This window comes from Parasteatoda tepidariorum, chromosome 9 (assembly GCF_982258835.1).
Source record: "Parasteatoda tepidariorum strain Cologne lab strain chromosome 9, Ptep-v5.0, whole genome shotgun sequence".
NCBI lineage: Eukaryota > Metazoa > Arthropoda > Arachnida > Araneae > Theridiidae > Parasteatoda > Parasteatoda tepidariorum.
In genome coordinates this window covers 67342242-67366073 of record NC_141763.1, presented here as the reverse complement: position 1 = coordinate 67366073, position 23832 = coordinate 67342242, and the positions used below count along the sequence as shown (strand labels likewise).

General features: G+C 28.2%; 1 long non-coding RNA gene across 2 annotated transcripts in view; it reads left to right on the top strand.

Annotated features, from left to right (window-relative positions):
- LOC107437847 (uncharacterized) overlaps positions 1 to 18516 on the top strand; it is a 339730-nt gene extending 321214 nt beyond the window's left edge. For both annotated transcript variants that reach the window (XR_015429297.1, XR_015429298.1), the window contains one exon: positions 16933 to 18516. This is a non-coding gene — a long non-coding RNA (uncharacterized LOC107437847). The remainder of the gene's footprint in view (positions 1 to 16932) is intronic.
- The last annotated feature ends 5316 nt before the right edge of the window (positions 18517 to 23832 follow it).

Below are 23832 nucleotides of genomic sequence, written 5' to 3'. Positions count from 1 at the left end.
CGATATACTGCATTATTTCAGTTCAAAAATCTTTAACCGTACAAATATGCTATTCAGCAAAAAATAAAATTTTATTTCTCATGAAAAGCAGTTTAATTAAAGTTTTTTAAAAATTAAAGCTCAAACATTTGACAACAAAACATCTTTATTTCACATAATATTGTATTTTTTGAACCTTTGTGCGAAATTTTACTGGATAGATTTTTTTCAAAATATTGCTCTTGTAGAAGAAATTTAAGGATGCAAACTTACATTTAAAATAAGGTTTTGAGTATTGTATTATCCAATATATTTGTTATTAAATAACTATGTTTCATAGAATTATTCATGTTCAAAAATAAAAAGTCTAAAAATTAATTTTTAATAATTCTTCAATTTTATAAATCGTTATCAATGTAAAGATTCAACATTTTTTTAAACGATGAAAAGTCTGCAATATATATGAAAAATAATAATATAAAAAAACTCATTAAAAATGGTTAATAATGTTTTAGCTTGATATTCATTGTAAATTACTCAAAAATGATTTAAAACGTAATCAATATTCTTCAAAAATTCACTACATTTTATGTGCAATTTTCATACGTTATTGCTATATGGCGCATGAAATTTTTTAGCCACACTAACATGAAGTTTAATAGTCGTCCGAACTAGCACCATTCGTCAGCTGTAAAATTATGTCAAAAAAATAAAAATAAAAATTTTCATTGAGAAATCGTCTGCTTAATATGAACGCACGAACAGAAGACAAACGACCTTCAACCCTATGTCCCGTGTCTTTGCCCCAGATTTTTTTCCATCCTTCAAAAAAAAAGTAGAAAAGAACTTCTTGAAAACAAACCTATAAGGAAAAAAATACGGATGCTAAATCTTCGAATAAAAAATAATAAATCCTCTAAATCTTCCCCAACCCTACTGAGATTTCTAGAACCTTCTTTTTGCCTTAAAAATGCTACTGTTTGTGCAGGCTGCACGCGCGACAAGACGATTTTTTTTTCGGTTTCTTTAAGTTCCTTTTTTTTTTCAAACTCAACCCCCTATACGTCTTCTTTCTATTATTATTTATAACGGGACAGAGTTTCGAACTTTGATTCGATGATATTTATGCAGCTTATACTGGTTAGGCCACAGATTTTTTGCGACAGCTTCTCGCTCCTTTTTGCCCTAGGGCCCAAAAAGCCAACGCGCCATTTTTTTCTTCTCAAGCAGTTCTCCCGTCAACATTGTTTCCGATAATTCGATTTATTTGTCGGAATTTTGCTCAGATAACATTCCAGATCATATTTTTGAAGCTATAAACTTGCGATAGTCGATTTTTATTAGAAGCCTCGAGTTACATTTTTAGTAAAGAGGGCAAACTCTATTGCTACTTGAAGGGTGTTGACAACAATTGCTTTTACTAAATTCTAATTTAATTTTTAATTCTCTACAACGTTGCTTTTTGTATGTTAACTTTTCAACAACTTAGAACAGTGAATATATCAAGTGATATTGATAATAAATTTAAATAGTCAAAAATACTAACGTTTGGAATTTATTTGACAATTTTACAATGGATAAACTCAATGAAATTAGTATTTAACTAATAAATGTTACTTAATTCGATTTTTTATGAGAAACTTACCAATCAGTATATTTTTAAGGTGGGTATATTTAATAAATTGTCAGCAATTATCACTATTATCTATCACTTTATACACGAAGAAAGAAATTCCGAAAAAATTATAGTACAATATAGTAATGGCATTTCCGGTAAAATAATAATAATAATAATTTAGGTAAATAAAACCAAAACATACGGTATTTAAACCATTCATTTGGTAATTTTCCCCTTCATATGGTAAATGTTTACCGAAATTTTTTGTTTTCAAAATTATCGTTCTTATTGCCAAATATGTTGCAAAGCATGCAAAGCTTAAAAATAAATTTAATTGTACAAATGGCTTTTATGCGATGTTCTAAGGTATCATGGTAAAATTACCGAATTTTATTGTTAATTTAACCACGTTTTATTAGTAATTTTGCCATAATCATTACCGAAGCCCTTTGGTAAGAAAAATTACCTTTCTTTTTAGCGTTCTCACAGAGCCAAAAGAACAGTAAATTTTTTAACATTCTTGTAGTTTTGATCATACTTTTCTTCGCAGTGCACTAAATCTAAGTCTTGCAATTTAAGCGTAAAAATTGATTAAACTTAGATGTTTTGGTAATTAAAATTTTAAATAAATGCAAATAATATTTTCAAAAATTTTTTGAATACTTACCGAATCTATGAACAATTTTTCAGTTTATACATTTTAGTAAAAGTTTCTGAATAAGGAAGGTAAATCATGCAAACACAATTCTTTATTCCATAATTGTCCTTTAAGAAGTCAAAATGCTGGTTTGTCTTACATTTTAATACATACTTACATTCATATTCCACTTCACTGTAAAATAGAGCGTTTTTAGCCACTATCATTGCTCTTCATCTTACTCTATAACATATTTGTATTTGTATACAATATTAATGAATGCCCATTGATTAAATGACTCTAAATTACATCAAGTGTTGCTTCATTATTGTTTCCATTTAATCTCAATAAGTGTATTTGCTTGAAAATATTAAAATAATAATAAAACAACTTAATATATTAACTTGTTTTAATATTATTATAATGTACTATAATAAAAACTTAATATATTAAACAAATTAAAATAATTACGTTTTAATGTAAAACAGAAAAAATTATGAGAGTCCTAGTTTGTTCTTAACATGAAATACAAAAACTACTGAGTTTTTACTTAAACTATTGCTTATTATTAATGATAGTAAAAATTTAACTAAATAAAATTATTTTTAGTTTCAGTTTAAATTTATAAAATGCACAATCTTTAATACAGTTCAATTAAGTATTATCTTAGAACTGTTTTTTAATATGCTCAAAAGTGCACTTTTAGTTTGACTAATAAAAAAAGGGTTAAGAAAAGAAAATATTAAAAACCAAGTTTAATTTAATATTTTTATTATTCTCATATCAGATTTGTATTGTGTCCTGACATAGTATCTTAATATTCAAAGTTATTTAAAAAAATATAAGATAAAATATGGATCTTATGAACACCATCAAACAATTACAATTCATTAATGTTTCTAAAGAACAACCTAGACAATAATTTTACCGATTTTTTGCATTTTTTTTTTAAATCGCATGTCTCATAGTGTTAAGCAAAATCATTGGTTGTCTCGATGCCTTGATTAGATAGTGGTTAAGGTCATTGTACATTACTGAGGTTTGAATTTAAATATTGGCTTGTAGCCCACCCAGCTTTAAATCGATAGCTACCAGCTCGTCTGGGAAGTAAAGGTGGTCAGAGCACAACACTGACCACATAGGTTGGTCCAAAGATTAAAGAGATTAAAGAGCTTTTATCACACAAAAATTTTGTTGGCTGTTCATCAGCGGTCATAAAATAAAATAAAATCTAAAGTTATGGCAATATAACAGGAAGCAGTCTGTCCATCCAATTAACCGTAAAGTTTATAGTAAAGAGCATTTTTTACCGTTACTCATCTGAAATCATAGACAGCTGGTATGGTAATAAAACCACAAATACAAAACTATACCGTTTTTAACTATTTATAACTAGTAATGTTTCGAAACTGTAGAAAAGAAATTTAATTGGACGTAGGAGTTATGATTTGTTAGATAATGGGCATTAAAGAGTGCAGGACTCTAGAAACTACATTGAAGAGAATTGAGAAAATATTGTGGTGTCACAGCGAAAACTTGAACTCCAGTTCTGTTGGTCATGAAACTACCAGATTAGAACTCTCGGCTATAATACGTTTGCTATTGCAAGAAACTAAATGCTTTCATAAGGTGGGCTACGTTGGTACAATAAAATTTTGGTTTTTTAAGCATGTCAGGTGAAAGCAGTTAATAAACAGTTTTTCTTAGAGTTAACTGTTTTATTACCATCTTATTTATGATTACATAATTGTTTTGTTTAAATATGATAAAAATAACAAATAAATGAATTGTTATTTTACCATTTTTTCGAAAAATTTCTAACAGTGCGTGAACAACAAACTGGCTGATACGAGAGAGCTTTGTTTTAAGCAAACTTTTCATCGACAATTAAAATGGATTTATTTAAGCTAATTGTTTGACTTTTTTTTAGATAGTTTCAATATTTGTCATCATCAATTTTTATGGCTTCTAAATAACAGGGAATAAAGGACTTATGAATAGGACTAGGGTACAAAATATATTAGAGTATATTGTATAAAATTACCATAGTACCCTTAAAATTGTGTAAAATTAAACCATCTTAGATTACTTCTTATCCACGCTATAATGTAACCAAATTAGAGGAAGATTTATTTGCAGATATAGTTCGATAAGGATTACCGTCATAAGAATACAGTAAATTCGAGCGTTAATGTGGTTTAAAGTGTTTCAAAACCTAAAAATAAACAGAATCAAGATATGAAAGAACAATTTTTTAAGCCAAAATAAGAGAAAGTGTTATTTACAAAGAAAAAAAGTATGGTCACAACTAACAGTATATGGTAAAATTTACAGCAGTTTTGGCTGTATGGGAGCACCAAAAAGCTTCATAATGTTTCGCTTTGGTAATGATGTTGTTAAAAATGAAAATAAATTATGGTTTTAGAATATGCAATAAAATTTGGTAATGATTTGGTAAAAAATTTTGTACGATACCTTAGAGCAGAGCATGATAATCATTTGTTCGGTTTAACTTACTTTTCAGTTTTATATTTTTTACTGAATATGGGGCATTAAGAACTATAATTTTCGAAACAAGAATTTCCGGTATACGGAAACCATATGAATGGAGGAATTACCGAATGATTTTATTAACCATAATTAATTTTTTTTACCAGATATGCCATTACCCTCACAGTCCGTAATTTTACTAGAATTTTTTTTTCTTCTTTATACTGAAAATATAAATATTCTGATGGAATATGTCGGACATTAGAAAATGCATTTCTCAGTTTTTAAAAAATTCCCTTCGGCCCTTTTAAGTTCCTACTTTCTAGCTAATCTACCTGCTTAGAAGAGAGCATTTACTGATTATGAACTGATAACAGAGATATATGCTGTAACATTTTATCTTATCAGGGGAGCAATATCTACCAGTGTTGGGGAAGCATACTAATTCAAATCTGCACCTCCCGATAAGTATGCTAATGCTTCAACATAAATTGTGCCATCCGACAAACTATAGAGAAAATAAATTGAACTGTTTAAATGGCTTAGACTCATGGATTGAGTTAAATTTACATTTTAACAAAAAATACTACATTTAGAAGTATTGATTTTTTTCTGATTTTTCTCAAAAATTAAACATTTTGTCTAAACAGTCTCTGCAAAAGCTAGAAACAATATTGAGACTTGATAATTTTAATATGTATTTTATACTTCTCTGTTCCATAAATACAAAAAAATTATTTGCTACTACAATATTTTAATATAAAATTAATTATGGTTCTAAGATATGTTTTATACTTAAACGAATTCGTATATTAATCACGGAAATCATGTTATACTTTTTGAAATATTTAGTTACCTTTTAAGAATCAGTTTTAAAAAAAATAATAATAAATTATGAACCATTATTCTTCAATTAGTTTTTAGTACAAATTAGTGTAATGAAAAGGCTAAAATTGTTAAATTTGATATAGACTAAATATTATAAAAGCAATAGATTATTTCTATTTATATTAAGAAATTTCTTACAAAATTTAATAACAATAGTAGAAATTCTCAATAAATCTTCCACAGTATTCTACGATCCAGATTATTATAAATAATTTTTATATTTTTAAAAAAATGTCTTACAAAATCTTATAAAATTAGTAGAAATAGTCAAGTAATCTTCCAAATATGAAATTATCTAGAATATAGAATAATTGATAGAAGATTTGTGTACTCAAAAGTTAAAAAATATATATATGAATAAAAAATATTCAAAAATTTCTGGAATACATTTTTTTTATTCAACTTTGAAAGTGATAGATTTGATAACTAACATTACAATACCAATAAATTATTTATATCATTATTCAAATGCAGTTAACTAAATTTTCATAAATGAAATGAAAAATTAGAAATATCCGAATATTTCCACGAGTTTATACCAGAAGGTAAAAAAAAAATTTGAAAAAAAATTTTTTATGAAATTTCGAGAATATACTGTACTGAAAGAATTAAAAATTTATATCTGGTATTTAAAACATGAGTTAATGTCTTAACTAATAATGAATAAGAATAATAATTTAGTTCAATCTTCATTAAAAAGTTTTCAATAAATGTTAATAAATAATATCAAAAATATTCAAGTAATATTCTGAATTGATTTGATCTAGATGGTCTTGATAAAAGTTAAAAATGTGAAGTTTTTATTTTCTAGGGTATATTTTTGTTTTAAAAATATCGAAAGCATTATATTTGATACATACAATACAGAAGTAAAAAATTATCTCATTTTTTAGCATAACGTTTTATTAATTTTTATTAAAAATATAATAGCAATACTCAAGCATTATTTCAAAATATTAAATGCTTAAAATTATCCTTACCAAGAATTTCATCTTAAAATTTCCTGATTACATTCCTGGTCTGAAAATTTCAAAAATCTTACATTTGGTACACTTTAAAGTATTTCAGATGGAATAACGGTAAAAAATACCGTAACGTAGGATGCCGGTACTTTTAACCGTAATGCCCATTTTTACCAGTACATAATACGGAGCAAAATATCAAATTGTAATTTTTACAGTAATAATTACACTAAAATCACTGAATTACTCTAATTAAATAAATATGACTGTGAAAATTACGGAATAATTTTTTATGGTAAAAATGGATTCCAAGGTAAAATGCATTTTATGTCACCCAAAGGGCTGATACTTTATACTGTAATTTGACCCAGAATTTTTTTGCAGTGTACAAACATGGCAAAAATAATAAATTATTTCTACCTGCATTAAAATTTTTGTTTAAATATTTTGAAAATAACATAAATACATGAGCAACATTCTAAAATATTAAGAAAGCTTGCGCATTCACACAAAAAAGTTTAAAAAATATTTATATAGATTTTTTTAGAAGTTTTATTCTTATTATAAGAGCAAGTTCTTAAGCTACTTCATTGTAAAAAATTCTTTTAGCTGAATAACAATTGTTTGCTTTAGAAAAACTTCTAACGAAGAACTTAGAACGCCAAGTTCTTAGAACAAACTTTTTCATCAACGTTATTAGAAAACTTACGCTTTAATAATTCAGTTTTCAAAACATAGAGAACTTTATATGCATAACAAAGTTTCAGATAGTTTTTTTTTTCCTTTATGTCTTCAGTAAACGTGTCGAAGTTTTGGCTGAATTTTTTTTTTTACATACTTACAATTTCTACCCATAAAGTCTTTTAGCTCGACAAACAGCAGTTTATTTTGGAAAAACTTTTACGAAACAATCATAACTTCATTTTTAAACTAAAAAAGAAAATTAAAAACACTACTTCATCAAAATTACAGAGAAAACTCAAAAGTTTTCATTTTTTAAAAAAACTTAGTTTTAAGATATTTTTAAAACTTAAAATTGAAGACTCTATCGTAAACTTTCTTACAGCAATCAATTACTTGTAACTTAAGAGATTAGATCCGTGCAGTGATAGAAAAAAGTTATCGGTACTTCTCAAAGAAGAAAACGATATAAACTTGCATGAAGTGAAATGAAATGAAAAAAAAAATTTTTTTAACATATTGCCAGATTGAAATGGTTTCCAATCACTTTTCCAGTCCGGAATCAATAAAAGTTATTTCTTTATTTTTATTTTTAAATATTCCCAGTTTTTCCCTCCACTTATGTTCCGTAGACGAGAGCAACGGAACTTTCAAACTTTTGATCCAGATATGCTGTTGACAATTCATCACATAGTCAGCGTTTCGGGAAAGTACGTAGCACCTTCTACTTCATTCTATAGAGCAATAAACTGACATAAAAAAAAAAAGACTTTCGTGTGTAGTCTTAAAAGAAAGAAGAAATATATTGTGAAGAAAAAAAAATGAGGATGGCACAATTTGTTATTGAAACATTCACTACTCTTCGAACAACGGCCATCAATTCAATTTTTAGAGAAGGCTGGACTAGAGCTACCAGGCATGCGCGTGTCCTGGATGCAAGCCCCGCCTTTATTCTACCTCTAAAAATCATTAGTGCATCCTTTTGTTATCTCTCTCTTCGTGCTCTTATCTTTAGGGGGGTTTAAAAGAAGGGGGTATTGGGGGGTGAGAAGGACGCGCGAGATAAAATTAATAATCAGAGACCCCACCCATCTTGCTTTATATCATTAGAAAAGGTAGTGGGGGGAATTTCTTCTGCCATATGCTAGAGTCACCCCCCTGCTTTTAATACGTGGAATAACAAATGATTTGGCATCCCTAGCCAATTTTTTTAAGAGCCAAAAGATAAGAATAATGGCGAGGATTTTTGAGAGTGAAGGGTTAGTAGTGTAGGCTGAAATATAAAGGAATCCGATTTCTTGGGTTGAAGTGTAAAATACAGGAGACGGTGTGTTGTAAAAGGAATATTTTAGTCGCCTGGGTAAGAGCAGTAGTAATCGTGAGTAAGTAATCCCGTTGAAGCCGGGTCGTTAATACTCCTATATTGTTGTCGTTTTACTGTCATGATATGTAGACCCCATTATCAGACATATATTTTCACGTCTACATGTCACGTGTCTTGTGCTATTTAACTGGATTAGAATAGGTGTGAAATATGATGCGGGTGGCGAGAAAAATTGCGAATGGTATTATAACACTGAGTAATCGTGTGGGAATTTCAAATCTAATTATATTTTAACATTCCGAGAGCAAAGCATTTGTGCTTATTTTTCAGGTATTTCCTCTTTTGTACAATACTTTTTCCATTGAGTAATAAATAAACCAAGACCTGACCAGAACCAAACCAAAAACCAGATTACTATGTAATAAGGCAACCTAAGCAAATATGGTGCTTCTAAAGCAAATATGGTGGCATATTCCGAATCTTCAGATGGTTACTATACTGATTAAAAAAGTATGGTTAAAACGACCAGAATATTATAAATTTTACCGTTTCTCTTGCTCTAAAGGAACAACCCAAAATCTCGGTAATTTTTACCGAAGCGTTTTGGTTATGATTTTGGTAAAATCAACGATAAAACAAGGTTTTATAGTATGGTAAAAAAATTGGTGATTGTTGTAAAATTTTGCAAATTTTATCTTGAAACCATAGTGCCTGGCATGAAAACTTTTCAGTTTTGTATTTTTTACTAAATGTGTGGTAATAGGAACTATAATTTTGAAAACCAGACTTTACAGAAAGCCGTTGCCATATGAACGGAAAAAATGGCCAAAAGATTGGTTTAAATACATCTTAATAGGTCTTCATTACTGGATTTTTTTTTTTTTACTAGAAATTTGATTATTATACCGTACGGTAATTTTACCAGAATTGCTTTTCTCTGTGTAAGATACATGCACAGTAAATCAATTATTCTAAGATAATAATTCTATTTAATTAAATAAATAATGTACTAAATTTAAAATTGCAGTAAAACTTCAAATAAATAGGAGTCACAAAATACAAATGAAGATAAGATATACTTCTTTTTGCTACGCATGACTACACAAGCAAAATGCTTTGATCATAAAGGATAATAAATACATTTCAAGAAAAATTCTTGTGATATTTTTGAATTAAGATATAAAATTAAAAAAATAACTTCGATACAGCATTTGGACGTCATTAGCACTACTCAATTTCAAAAATTTTCATTAGAGTTCTAATTTAGCCGATAAATTTTTAATATAAAAAATACGCACTAAATGCAGAAATACGGAGGGACTATATTTATTAAAACAATAAAATTATTATTCTAATGTTATATTTCAAACCTTTAAAATTGTCCATTTAAAACACAAATATTACAGCTTACAATTAAAGCGAAAAGCAGAATAAAGAGCCAACCTTCGTAGTTTCTACAAACTTCTTCCTTGTAATCTTGGATTTTTGATTGAATTTTTGATTTCGATTTTTTTCGATGTTCTTTGCTCCAACAAACTTTTGTGGTTAAATATAGTCATTCGACACTCTACACTTCGAAAAAAGGATTGAAAATGAAAGCTCCGCATTATTAGATTACTATAAATAATACTTCGCAATTTTAGCACAGCCAAGGATTTTTTTTCTGGAAAATAGATGCTAATAAATTTGTGCGACTACAAGAGGAAAAAAGTTCTAGTAAAACTACTGTACTCCTTTCGGTAAAGACATTTCTGTTAAATATATATATATATATATATATATATATATATATATATATATATATATATATATATATATATATATATATATATATATATATATATATATATATATATATATATATATATATATATATATATATATATATATATATATATACGGTATTTGAATATGGTAATATTTTCATTCTACAGTAACAGTTTACCGGAAATAATTCTGGTTTTCGAAACTGTAGTTCTTATTACCACATATTAGTAAAAAATACATAACTGAAAAATAAATTTAACCAAAAAATGGCTTTTATGCCATACTTTTAGGTATGATGATGAAATTACCAAATTTTGTCACACAGTATAAAACCATATTTCATTGTTAATTTTACCAAAGTCAAATTAACAATAAGTCAAATTGTTTCGGTAAAAATTACAGAGCTTTGTGGTGTTCCAATAGAACCAGAAACAAGATAAATTTTGCCATTATCTGGTAGCTTTGGTCATACTTTTTTTCTCAGTCCGTAAATTGGGAGTAATTAATTTAATATAGTATGTTTACCCCTTCGTATGTTTAATAAAACTTCATTACATTTTTGTTGTAATTGTTGAAAACTAATTTGGGTGATGCAAAAAAAAAATTTTTCAACCTAAATTACACATAAAAAAAGGATTTATCAAAAAACTAAAAGCAGATATATACACAATGCTGGATTGAACTAAAAAAAACTTAGATTGCAGAATTGATTTTATGTCTTGTAGTTAGTTATATTTCTTATGTTATGTTATAGGAAATGTAATATCTACATCATAAACTTTGCAAAAATCTTTATAAATTTTTCCTTTTCCCAAGGATATTTAAAAATACTTTTTTTCAAATTTTTATTAATAAATAAATTTTCTGTAAGAAAAAAGGGAAATTTTAAAAGAAAATTTATTTTAATTAATATAATCTCGCTGTTTTGAATTGTGAAGCTGAAATAATTTCATTAATAAAAATTTAATTTCGAAAATGTTTGTGCCAAAATAACCTGAAATAATATTCAAAAAATTGCTTAGTTTTTGACAATAAAGGAAAATATTAAATTATTATTGAAGTTTCACAATTTATTTTCTGCCAATAATATTTCCATGTAAATAAATTATGCAATTTTAATTAAACTATTATCATTATTCTAAATTATGCATGCAAAATTATTCTTTAGAAAAATAAACTTTTGAACAAGTCTTAGATTTAAAGAAATGATAAAATATTTTTTTTCCTTCGAAAGATAGAGAAAATATGAAATTATACTAATTTCCAAAGCCTTCCTCACGTTACCTAATAAAGAATTTTTCTGTAAAAAAAATATGTAAAATAAAGAATTTTGTTTAATTTCTTATCATTCTAATTCGAATAACTAACATTGTTAAAAAGTTACCTTAAAAAAATACTTAGTCTAAAGAATGCTAAAAAAAAACATTCGAAAAAACTATGTTTTACCGGGAGTAGAGAAAAATACAATTTTCTCATCTTTAAGTAGAATAATTGAATTAGTTAATTATCGAATAGAATAAAGAATTAGAATAAAGAGAATTAATTAATGTCAATCAATTATTTCTCGTTATTTTAATTCGAATGGTTTCCATCGTAAAAAATTTCCAGGAAAAATATTTATTCTAAAAAATGCAAAATGAAATCAGTCGGAAAAATTCCGTTCACCCGGGAATAGGGAAAAATACAATTTTCTCATCTATAAGTAGAATAATTTAATTAATTAATTAATTATTGAATGGAATAGCGATTTGGAATAACAAGAATTAATTAATTTCAATCAATTATTACTCGTTATTCTAATTCGAATAGCTAACATAGGTAAAAAGTTTCCAGGAAAAATATTTAATCTAAAAAATGCAAAATAAAATCATTCGGAAGAATTCCGTTCTCCCGGGAAGAAGGAAAAATGCAATTTTCTCATCTATAAGTAGAATAATTTAATTAATTAATTAAATATTGAATGGAATAAGGAATTGGAATATCAAGAATTAATTCATTTCAATTAATTATTACTCGTTATTCTAATTCGAATAACTAACACAGGTAAAAAGTTTCCAGGAAAAATATTTAATCTAAGGAATTCGAAATAAAATCATTCGGAAAAGTTCTGTTCTCCCGGGAATAGGGAAAAATACAATTTTCCCATCGATAAGTAGAATAGTTAAATTAACTAATTATTGAATTGAATAACGAGTTAGAATAATGAAAATTAATTAATTTCAATAAATTATTACTCGTTATACTAATTCGAATAGTTAACATAGGTAAAAAGTTTCCTGGAAAAATATTTAATCTAAAGAACTCAAAAAAAAAATCGTTCGGGAAAATTCTGTTCTCCCTGGAATAGGGAAAAACGCAATTTTCCCTTATATAAGTAGAATAGTTGAATTAATTAATTATTGAATTGAATAACGAGAATTAATTAATGTCAGTCAATTTTTTCTCGATATTCTAATTCGAATAGCTAACATAGGTAGAAAGTTTCCAGAAAAAATATTTAATCTAAAGAATGCAGAAAAAAAAAAAACATTCGGAAAAATTCTGTTCTCCCGGGAATAGGGAAAAGTACAATTTTCCCATCCATAAGTAGAATAGTTGAATTAATTAATTATTGAATTGAATAACGAGTTATGATAACGAAAATTAATTAATTTCAATTGATTATTACGCGTTATTCTAATTCAAATAGCTAACATAGGTAAAAAGTTTCCTGGAAAAATATTTAATCTAAAGATTGCAAGAAAAAAAAATCATTCGGAAAAATTCCGTTCACCCGGGAATAGGGAAAATTACAATTTTCTCATCTATAAGTAGAATAATTTAATTAATTAATTATTTAATTGAATAACGAATAGGAATAACAATAATTAATTAATTTCAAACGATTATTACTCGTTATTCTAATTCGAATAGCTAACATAGGTAAAAAGTTTCCAGGAAAAATATTTAATCTAAAGAACGTAAAAAAAAATCATTCGGGAAAATTCTGTTCTCCCGAAAATAGGGAAAAATACAATTTTCTCATCTATAAGTAGAATACAGAAGGGAAAAAAAATAGCAAGCATAAACGATTTTTTCTATTTATTCCCATTCAGCGATGCATATTCGTTTGTAAGCCCTCCCTCTTCAACTTGAAAAACTTGTTCAATCGATAAATTCTTTTGGTACATCCTGAAAAGTGGAGATTCAGAGAGACAAAATTCGAAAAGGGTGCCGGGAGGAGTAAAGTAGTGAAGAACTTGCTAAGAAGAAGACAAGCTTAAGAAAAGGACAAAGCAGAAAATGGACACAAGGATTTCACGCGATTCCTTGAGGGGCAACTCTGACTTAAAACATCCAGAGAAAAGAACATAAAAAAGAAATTTCAGAATGTTCGAAAATGTATCCATTTGTATGTCTTTTTCATCCATTAATTCCAAGCCCCTCCCCGTTGGGAATATCACCCCTTTATACGAACATATAAGCTCTGTTCTTAATGTGTGACGGGTGTGCTGGGCTCTTACTTCTTCTTTGTTGTTTTACATATCAATATAGACAAAAAAGACCTTTTCTGATGGCTTTTGTTGGCTCGACAACTTCAAAGTCCTCTTTTTTATTCTTCTTGTCTTGGTTAATGGATTTTTCGCACACATAGTCTTCTTTTTTTTTAAATTTTCAACACGTGCAAGTTCAAGCTACAATAAAATTGCTAATCTATGCCATGCTAGACTGAACAGTAAAATACTATTTATTATAACTCATTAATGACTTTTACTCTTGCAAGCTACTTTGCAAACCCACCTTTTTTTTTCCTTTCAAGTGATTTCAAATTGTGTAAATTCAAAATTTAATAAAACTACTATTCTTTACTGAACTAGATGAAACAGCAAAATACTATTAGTTATAAATTTTATAAATACTGTTACTTTTACTTTATCTTACAAAATCCACGTTTTTTTCTTTAAAAAGATTTTCAATACGCGATTTTAGATACGCGATGTAATAAAATTACTAATCTCTACTATTCCAAATTGAAAAAACAAAAAAAAAATTTTGGTTAATGGCGGGTGCTTAGGTCTATTTCCCACTGGTCTCAGAAATGCTACTCTCTTCTCGTTACCCAGTGAGCACCTATGGTCAAGCAACGGCGGTGGAGCAGCGTCGCCCACTTCACACAACCACCAATCCGTTCATAGGGCGGGTCACACTCACACAATCACACAGAAGAAAGGACATAAAACACAGAGAGAGAGAGAGAGAAAGAAACACCCATGCCCTGAACGGGAATCGAACCCGCAACCATCAGCTCCGCAGTCAGGCACGCTAACCACTCGACCACCTGGTTGGCAAAATCTATTTGTTATTAACTTCATTAAGACTTCTACTCCTAAATGACTCCCTAAGCTCATATTTCTTCTATTTCAAGAGATTTTAAAAACTTAAATTTGAGACACTATAAAATTTAATTGTACTATGCTTTATGTAACACAAGAATATTATTCAGTACAAACACGATTAATGCTTTTACTCTTTTAAACTATCATTACGCATTTTTACCCTTTCAAGAAATTTTCAAAATATGCAAATTCCTGATACAATAAAATTGCCAATCAATATGAAAGATTGTATGGATTGAACAGTAAAATACTATTTGTTAAAAAAAAACTCTACTTCTTTAAGTTATCCTAAAGACCACATTTTTTGTTCTATCAAAAGATTTTTACTGTGCATAAATTTATCATACTATAAAATCTCTATATCTTGATTAAACAATAAAATACTTTTACTCCTTTAAATTATCGAATAAACCCATTTTTTGTATTTTACTAGAGATTTTAAACATCTGTAGATTTGAGATAATATTGCCAATATATATAGTATTTATATATAACACCAAAATGCAATTCAGTGTAAACTCTATTAGCACTTTTAATTTTTTAAACTACAGTAAAGATGTCCAATTTTTCCTTGTAAGAGATTTTCAATACATGTAAATTGAGGATACAGTGAAATTGCTAATCTAACATAAAGATTATGATTCGAGATACAATAAAACTACTAATCCACGAAAAATGTGCATTCAAAAATAAAATATATTATTTATTGTTGTTGTAGTAGGCCATTAAGGCATTGGGAGGAGCGATTGTTATTGTTTTCCAGTATCGCCATCTCTGTCCAAGAATTTAATTTCTGCCACACCCATACATCACACCCGTTTATAGGGCAGACCCATTCATACATCAAATAATCGTAATTTTGATCTGAACCAGAGAACAATCAATCTAAAATTCAGTACCCTCAGAGGTATAAATTGTAGTAATAACATGGAGGACTTTGTGACCCAACATATTTAACGTGCACCAGTCACCATTTACTACGCGTGGAGTCTTCGCCCTGCTGAATTCGAACTCCCATTCTCACAAACTTGAGTCCAATTCCCTACTAACCATATATATTATAAAATGATTTTAACAATTTTACTCCTTTAAATCAATATACAATTAAATATTTTTGCTTCCCTCTCAAAAGACTTATAAAGTTGAGATACAAAGAAAGTGCAAATTTTTTTTAAAAAAAAGTCATGTAGATTGATCTATTAAATAGCATTCATCATGAAAGTTATTAACTGTTTTACTCCTTTAAATTATCATACAACCTCATATTTTTGCTTCTCTGTCTAAAGACTTTTAACATGTGCAGATTTGTGATGAAAGAAAACTGTTAATCTTCATAAAAAAATCATCGAAATTGAACAATAATATGCTTTTGATTATAAAATTTATTAACACTTCTAACTCTTTAAATTAGCAGCACGACCCAAATTTTCAATATATTTTCAACAATTTGAATATGTTTTATTTATATTACTATAAAATAGCCAATCTATCTTTATTTGCATTTTCAATCAATCATGTAAATTAAATAGTACTATATGAATGATTATAAACTTTTTAAACCCTGATTCCCATTTTTAAGTCTTTCAAAAATATATTATATTTATGTAATTTTAATAAAACTATTTAAAAAAAACACGAAATATGAAATGGCTCATTTATATCAGAGACGTCCAAATTATATTTGAAGCCCCCTGGATTTTTTAAAAATTTTTTATTTTTATTTTATTTTAATTTTATTTTTTTGTACTTGACACGGAAAGAGCTTCTGTAACAACTTAAAAACAAACTTTGCTATGTTACTTATTTTTCACCAAAATGAAAATAGTTTGTGTTAAAGCAATTATTTTTTATTATTTCAAGCTTAAAAACAATAAATAGATGGTGCTTAACAATTTATTAACCGGATGATTAACTGAAGCAAAAAACAGCGCAAGTGAAAGAACAAAAATGGACATTTTATTTTGTATATTGTTTGTAAGTACATCAATGGACATATTATTGTATTGTCTTACTTGTTAGATGATTAATTGTTTTTATTTTATATGAAATTGAATTTGGATTTTATGATTTAATAATAATAATTTTTATACTTTTTGTTTTCCATATTTTATATTTATCTCCCTATTATTTATCTAAGATAAGAGTAAATTTTAATTATTTACTTATAGTGGGGATTTTTAATATATGGATTTCCTTTTATTTTTTTCCAGGTAACCGATTTAAATCTGTGAGATCGTGATCTGTGTAAGATTTAAATCAAGAAAATACATTTCATTGACAGATGTTAGCTAAAATTTTGGGGAATGAAATAAGAATGAAGAATTTACTCATTCGTGATTGCATTAAGGTTGATGAATCATCAGCCTGGATGATGAATTATCTGGCTGGTGAATTAAATTGAGGCTGATGAATCAGCTCGAAGCTTGTGATAGCCAAGCAACTTAGATTCCTATTATTCAAGAACTTAAGAACAAAAGTGATATTGTGAAAAAATCAGTTATGAAATAAAGAGAAGATGACGATTTCTTAATAACTACGGTTTAAAAAAATCAGAAGCTTAAAAAATCACATGTTGAGTGATATTGTGAAAATATCTGTCATGGAACAAAAAAATCAAGAAGCTTACAACAGCCTACCAATTTAAATTTCCTAAACTCATGGGCTTAAGAACATGTTACGTGGTATTTTAAAAAGTCAGTTATAGAACTAAAATAACAAGAAGTTTTCGATTTCGCTACAGCATAAGTTTCTAAAATTTCAGAGCTTAAGGGGAGAACGTGTTAAATATTCTGAGAAATGGATTTAGGAAACGAAAACATTCAAATACTTGCAATATCCAAACAACTAAGGTTTCAAAAATTTAGAAGCTTAAGGAAAGCACATGTTAAGTGATATATTGAAAAAAAATAGTTATGGAGCAAAAACACCGTGAAATTTATAATATCCAAGCAATTTAGAATTTTGAGGTATTTTGGAGAAATATTTTGAGAATATTTTGAGTGATATTTTGAGAAAATCTACTATTATAGAAAGGAGATACGAAGAAGCTCATGATATCTTAGTAATTTTGACTTTAAAAGCTTAAGAGCATAAAAAAACAACATGTTAAGTGATGTATTGAAATAATTTGTTATTTTAAGAAGACAATACGAAACTCATGGTATCCTAGTGACTTAGACTTTCAAAATCTAAAGATATAAAGTAACTATGTGTTAAGTGTGTATTGAGAAAATCAGTTGTGAAAAGAAAATACTGAGAGCTACTTAGAAAACTATCTTTCTCAGTTAGGAACACAAAAAACATGGCGAAATAAATTTATGCTTCCGTACTTACGACAGACCATAGCAATACTTCTAAAACTGATAAAATTAGTTTTTTTTAAATGTGTTGTTTAATATGTTTTTTTCACAGAGCTCTTCAATTGTCTACGTATTTTGAACTCATATACTTACGTTGAAATAAAGAGTGCCTTTTATAAGCAATCATAGAAATATATTTTTAAAAAGAAAGTTTTTTTGTACAGACAACAGAAAAATCATCGAATATATCGACTTTATTCTAAGTTACGATTTTCTCAATCCGAAGAGCCAACTAAAGGTATGTTTATTAAAAACTTCAAATTACAATCAAAATAAGTTGAAGTAAACACAAAACAATGTATTAGAAAATTTTCCCATAAAATTAAGATTCAGCAGCAGTAGCACAATGTATTTAACTGAAATTTTACGAGGAAGCTGCAGTAATGTCAAATGTATAATAACAAGATTTTTATTCATTAAAAGATTTTAAAGAATTGTGGTGTAATTTCAATATTTTTTTTATTCCTTTTGCATTCTATTTTATTTACTTATTTATATTTCTTGTTTAATTTCCGCAGCCCTATCGGTTGAAATATTTCTGAATAATAATCAGAAACTCTGAGAGAAAATTTCGTGTTCTCTTACATGAATTTGCTGCAATAATTGTTTCCTTAACTTTAAATATTTTCCTGTTATAAATTTTTGAAAACTGTGAACAGCCTATATAAACTGATGCAAATTTTTATTGAAAAATATAATCCCATTTTATTTTTGAAATTCTGATAAAATTTTTCGCTCAAAAATTTAAGCAATTTTAAAAAAACGAAAACTTGACTTTAGAAGAGAGTCAAAACTTTCAATTCCATAAGCTTGTAAGTCCCTGGTTTCAAAGCCAAATGAAATGTTTACGCTTCCTAAACACTTCGCCTCCTTTCTCTTGATAACGCCAAAGATTTACGAAAGCAAAATAGCTCAGCAAATATTCGAAAAAGATGTTCGATCCGAACACAATACGAAAGAAAAAAACTGTTGGAGAAAGGCATTCGTTTCTGCGAAGGGGAATGAAAATCTCTGAAAAGCAAAAGATTTCTCTAATCGATTTTGTTCGAAATTTCCTTTCCCACCCCTGGACGTTTGTTTAACTGGCTAGCTTTTTTTCTATATATGTATATGTATATAACCTATTCCTTGCGATCTCGAATGACCAGTTCACAGTTCTTTCGTCTCCTCTTTCCATCCTCTTACAATCCCATGGATGCCTAAGATCAGCATCCTCCTCCACACCTCGTAGCACATTCAGATTGCTGTGTATTCATGCGCGGTGGGCTCATTCTTCAAATTCCTTCACTGGACTCTTTTCTTACGCTTTCTCCCCCATATTCCATCCCCTTTTATGGTCAAAAGAGCACGTGACCTGGGACGAGAGGAGGTGGGAAAATCGAAAAAAAGAAAGTTCGAAGGATGGAGAAAGAGACAGAGAGAACCATTATCCGTAACGGTTTGGCGTAGACCATTTTAGTCTTCAGACATTCCCTTCTGCTCCAGCGATTCCTCTGGTCAGCTTCCACCAAACGATCGCTCACGTGCTCACCACCACGTGAAGTAAAATTCACTCCCTCCCTTCCATTCGTTCGATTTATTCGTACCCCCATACCTCACCTACCCCTTACTTGGTCTTGGCGATTTCCAATTCGAAACTTTTTTGTTTATTTTTTTTAGAAACCCAGTATCTACCACTTTTTTATTTATATTATTTAATGTTTAAATTCTAGTATTATAAGAAGAATGGCAATATATGCGTTCCCGTCCGAAGGTCCAATCCCTAGATTTTGTTCTTTTCTTCTTTTTCTTTTCTTTTTTTCTTCTTTCTCTTACGGTAAGGTGAAGATGCTCCTTCGATTATTGAGCGCTTTCCCTCTTCTTTTTTTATTTCATTTTTGTCAACTTTTTCAATTCTGTGAGTGAAATTTTAACTTTTCTGATTTTTGTTCTGCTTTGTACCAAAAACGGAATTGTGAGAATTTTATTGATCGAAAAAGTTCGCTCTCAGAATTTCAATACAAGTAATCTTTTATAGATATTTTTGGGATAGACAAATGGCAGCAGTGTTTGGTATCTACATATTTAAAAATATCCATATACATTTTTTGAGAATTAAAATATTTTCTATCTTTGACCTATAAAATACATTTAAAAAAAAACATATATTTTTAGATTGGATTTAGTAACTCTTTTTCAACAGGTTTCTAAAGAATCTTTTTTAGGACATCTTAACAGAAAAAAAACTTAACCTTACTTTTTGTTTAAACTTTTTTAAATCTTTATTTTCCAAACTTATCTTAATTCTTCAAGACATTCTTTAGATATACACGGGTTTCACTAACCCAAAGTAGTCTAGTGATCTTTACTCTTTTTTTTTGCACCAAACCTAGTTTATTACATTATTGAATTTTCATACCTTGTTTATGCAATTTCATTTATGTTTGGCGCAGTATAGCTACTTCTGGCTGCTATAACATTAAGATCCATATTTATTAAATTCATTTATTACGTTTCTTGGGCTATTTTTGTAAAAGTTTTTCATTCTTGTAAGTGTATGATAGAAATCACTTTAGGAGATGATTCTTTTAAGTAAATACCGGTTCCACACTACGATGCTTTCTAGTGATCTGACTTCCTTTTATTTTGTTTCATCTCTATTTTGAAAATAAAGTTAAAACACTCTTTGGTTTATGGACAATAAGTAAATAATGGCGATTAATTTGTCGCAGTATAGCTACTTCTGGCTGGTATAGCATGATGATCCATATTTATCACATTCATTCATTACGTTTCTTGATCTATTTTTGCTAAAAGTTTTCATTTGAGTTTGTGTTTGTTAGAAATCACTTTAGGAGATAATTATTTTAAGTAAAGATGCGTTTCACGATGCTTTCTAATCATTTTACTTCTTTTTTTTTTGTTTAATCTCTATTTTGAAAATACTTTAAGTTTTAACACTCTTTGATTTATTGACAATGAGTAAATTATGCCACTTAAGTTTGGCGCAGTATTGCCGCTTTCAGATCTTGTGCCATTAAACTATACATTCAATCAATGTTTCAAACTAAATACGATACGATTGTCTACAAATTGGTCATGAGTCAAGCATACAAACCTAATAATTTATGTTGCAAATAAATAAATTTATAAAACAAGAATTTTTAAACTTATTTCTCATGTTAATTAATATTAGCTTGATGTTGTGCTAATTCATATGATTAATATAAGCTAAGTATTAATTTGTAAACCAAGCACTATTTTTACTTAAAAAAGTTGTTGCGTTTTCCTTCAAATCACTAATATTCTTCAATAAACTCTTTATAAAAGAATGTAAATTTTTCTGTCGCAATTTATGAATTTCTACTTTAAGCTATCAGTGCAGAACAACCGGTGAACAGATTCTAGAATTTTCGAGAAATATACACATTCTAGAATACCATTATAGCAAGAGATGGCGTAGGATGGTAAGAGACTAAGATTTAAAAATTCAACGAAAAATGTCTTAAGTTCGTACCACGAAATAGCAAAGAAAAGTGATCTTATGAAACTTAAGATACAATTATTTAACTTTTCTCAGTTCATTATTTTATTCATTTAATTACTAAGGCAGCTACTATTCTCGCAACAGCCCACTGTCTGTAGGGGTGTCACGGGGATAAAGGATCAACGATTTCGTGCCCAATTAGATGATTGTGGGAAAGTAGTCAGCACTTTAAAAAGGCCACCTATACTTCCCAGACAAACTGGCACCCATCGATTTAAAGCTGGGTAGGCTTCAAGCCATCACTGGGAATCGAACCTGTCAGTTCTACACAAGGACAGTGCGGTGCCTTAACCACTAAGCCATCCTGGATATATTGCAAAGGAATACGAGCCGAATTACTCGATTAAAGCTACTAAGATTCGATCCTCGATGGCTGCTTGGAAGTCTACCCTACTTGAGATCTGTGGGTACCAACTGATCTAAGAAGTAAAATCAGCATTGCTCGCAGTACTGACTACATTGTCACAATCATACCCTCGATCTCAAAATTGTGAATCCTCAACCTTCATGTCTCTCCTGGCTCACAACGGGCTGTAGCGGAAATGCTTTACTTCGGTAAGTGTTACTTTGCTAAATGTTAGAAAATCATTATAGAAATATAAAATCATTAGATGTCTTGAAGAGAAAGGTGATCAGTTTGAGGCTCTTTTGGCTACCTAATTCTGTTAATCCAAAAGCCTACTAAACACTCTTATTGCGTCTACCAACTATGATCTAAAGTATTGTCAACACTTAAGTTGATAACCCCATTACCTATCTTCCATGACACACAGATGTGTTCATCTTTTTGCCAATTTAGGTCTTTGATCGAATTCAGAATTGAATCACGATCACCTGCAATTTAAAAAGAATTATTTAAATTCAAAGGATCCCAACGAAAAGTAGCTTTGAAGAATAAGAAGAAAAAAAATCACAATTGTGGGGAAAATGATAAGTAACTACTAATCAATAAAAATACAACTATTATTAACTAAAATATGTTAGAGAATTAATTGTTTGTAAATATGACAAATATTATGTCCTTATGAAGAGTAAGTAGAAGAAGGTAGAAGCTATTCTTAAAGAATATTTTAAACTTAAAAATTGTGTATAAGGCAGGTCAGAAGGAAAATTATTTTTTTATATTAACTTCTAGTGTACCACAAAGTGCTTTTCTTCCAAAATTTTAAATACCACATAATCTGTCACTATCAATTGATATATTTATACACTAAACTTTTAAATGTTAATAACTAAACAAACATGATGCAGGTTACTTACTTATCTTTGATTTCTGAAAAGCACCATAAATGTTAATTATTAGAAATTGCAATTTATTTTACAATTATAGTGACTAAAAAATACTGTAGATATCATTTAATAAACAGACATTTAACTTGTTTACTTATTACTAGTGCCTAAACAAACACTTTACAGGTTTTTACTTAGTATTAGAAAAAGTTAGAAATTTTCATAACTAGTGACCAAAACAAATATAGAAAAAGCTCTGCTATTCCAATCTACATAAACTAGTATTTACAAAGAATGAATTAAGAGCAGTATAGTCACTTTACACTTTACCATATTTAATTCAATGCAAGTTTAATACACTGGATTTTTCTTTGATTTCTCTGTTCTTCAGTTCTCATTAGTTGAAGTCAATAGGTGAGTTTATCTCACAAACAAAATAAGCATTCAGTATAAAATGTATGAAATAATTTTTTATGTACAAATTCAGCTATGAATTGATTCTGAATTTATTACAAAAAAATAGCAATTAATTTATAATACTATTGTTGAGGCACATTATAACTTGAAACAGAAGTGCAACTTTAATATGATGACTTTTTTATGATCAGATCTTTCAATTCAAGAATAATTTAAAAAACATATCCCTAAGTTCTGAACAAAATTAAACAGATGATTCACTTTAACATGTCAAATAACTATATCCTTCGTTATAAAAAAATTTCTTATTTTTTTTTTAAAAAAAAAAGGATATTTTTTAAATTAGTATTATGCTTTGAACAACTTGCTATAGTTTAAAGATCTATTTTTACAGATGCACAAATCTGACTTCACAGACCAGGAATGTTTAAACTCTTTCCTGAACTAATCGTGATACAGATAGAAAATACTGGTGCGTAACAATAAAAATAAAAAGAGCTACTTGTAAATCACGCGTTAAGTTGAAAAAGGGGTATATTTTTGCATAATCAGAGAACGATTTTCTTCACTGTCTAAAT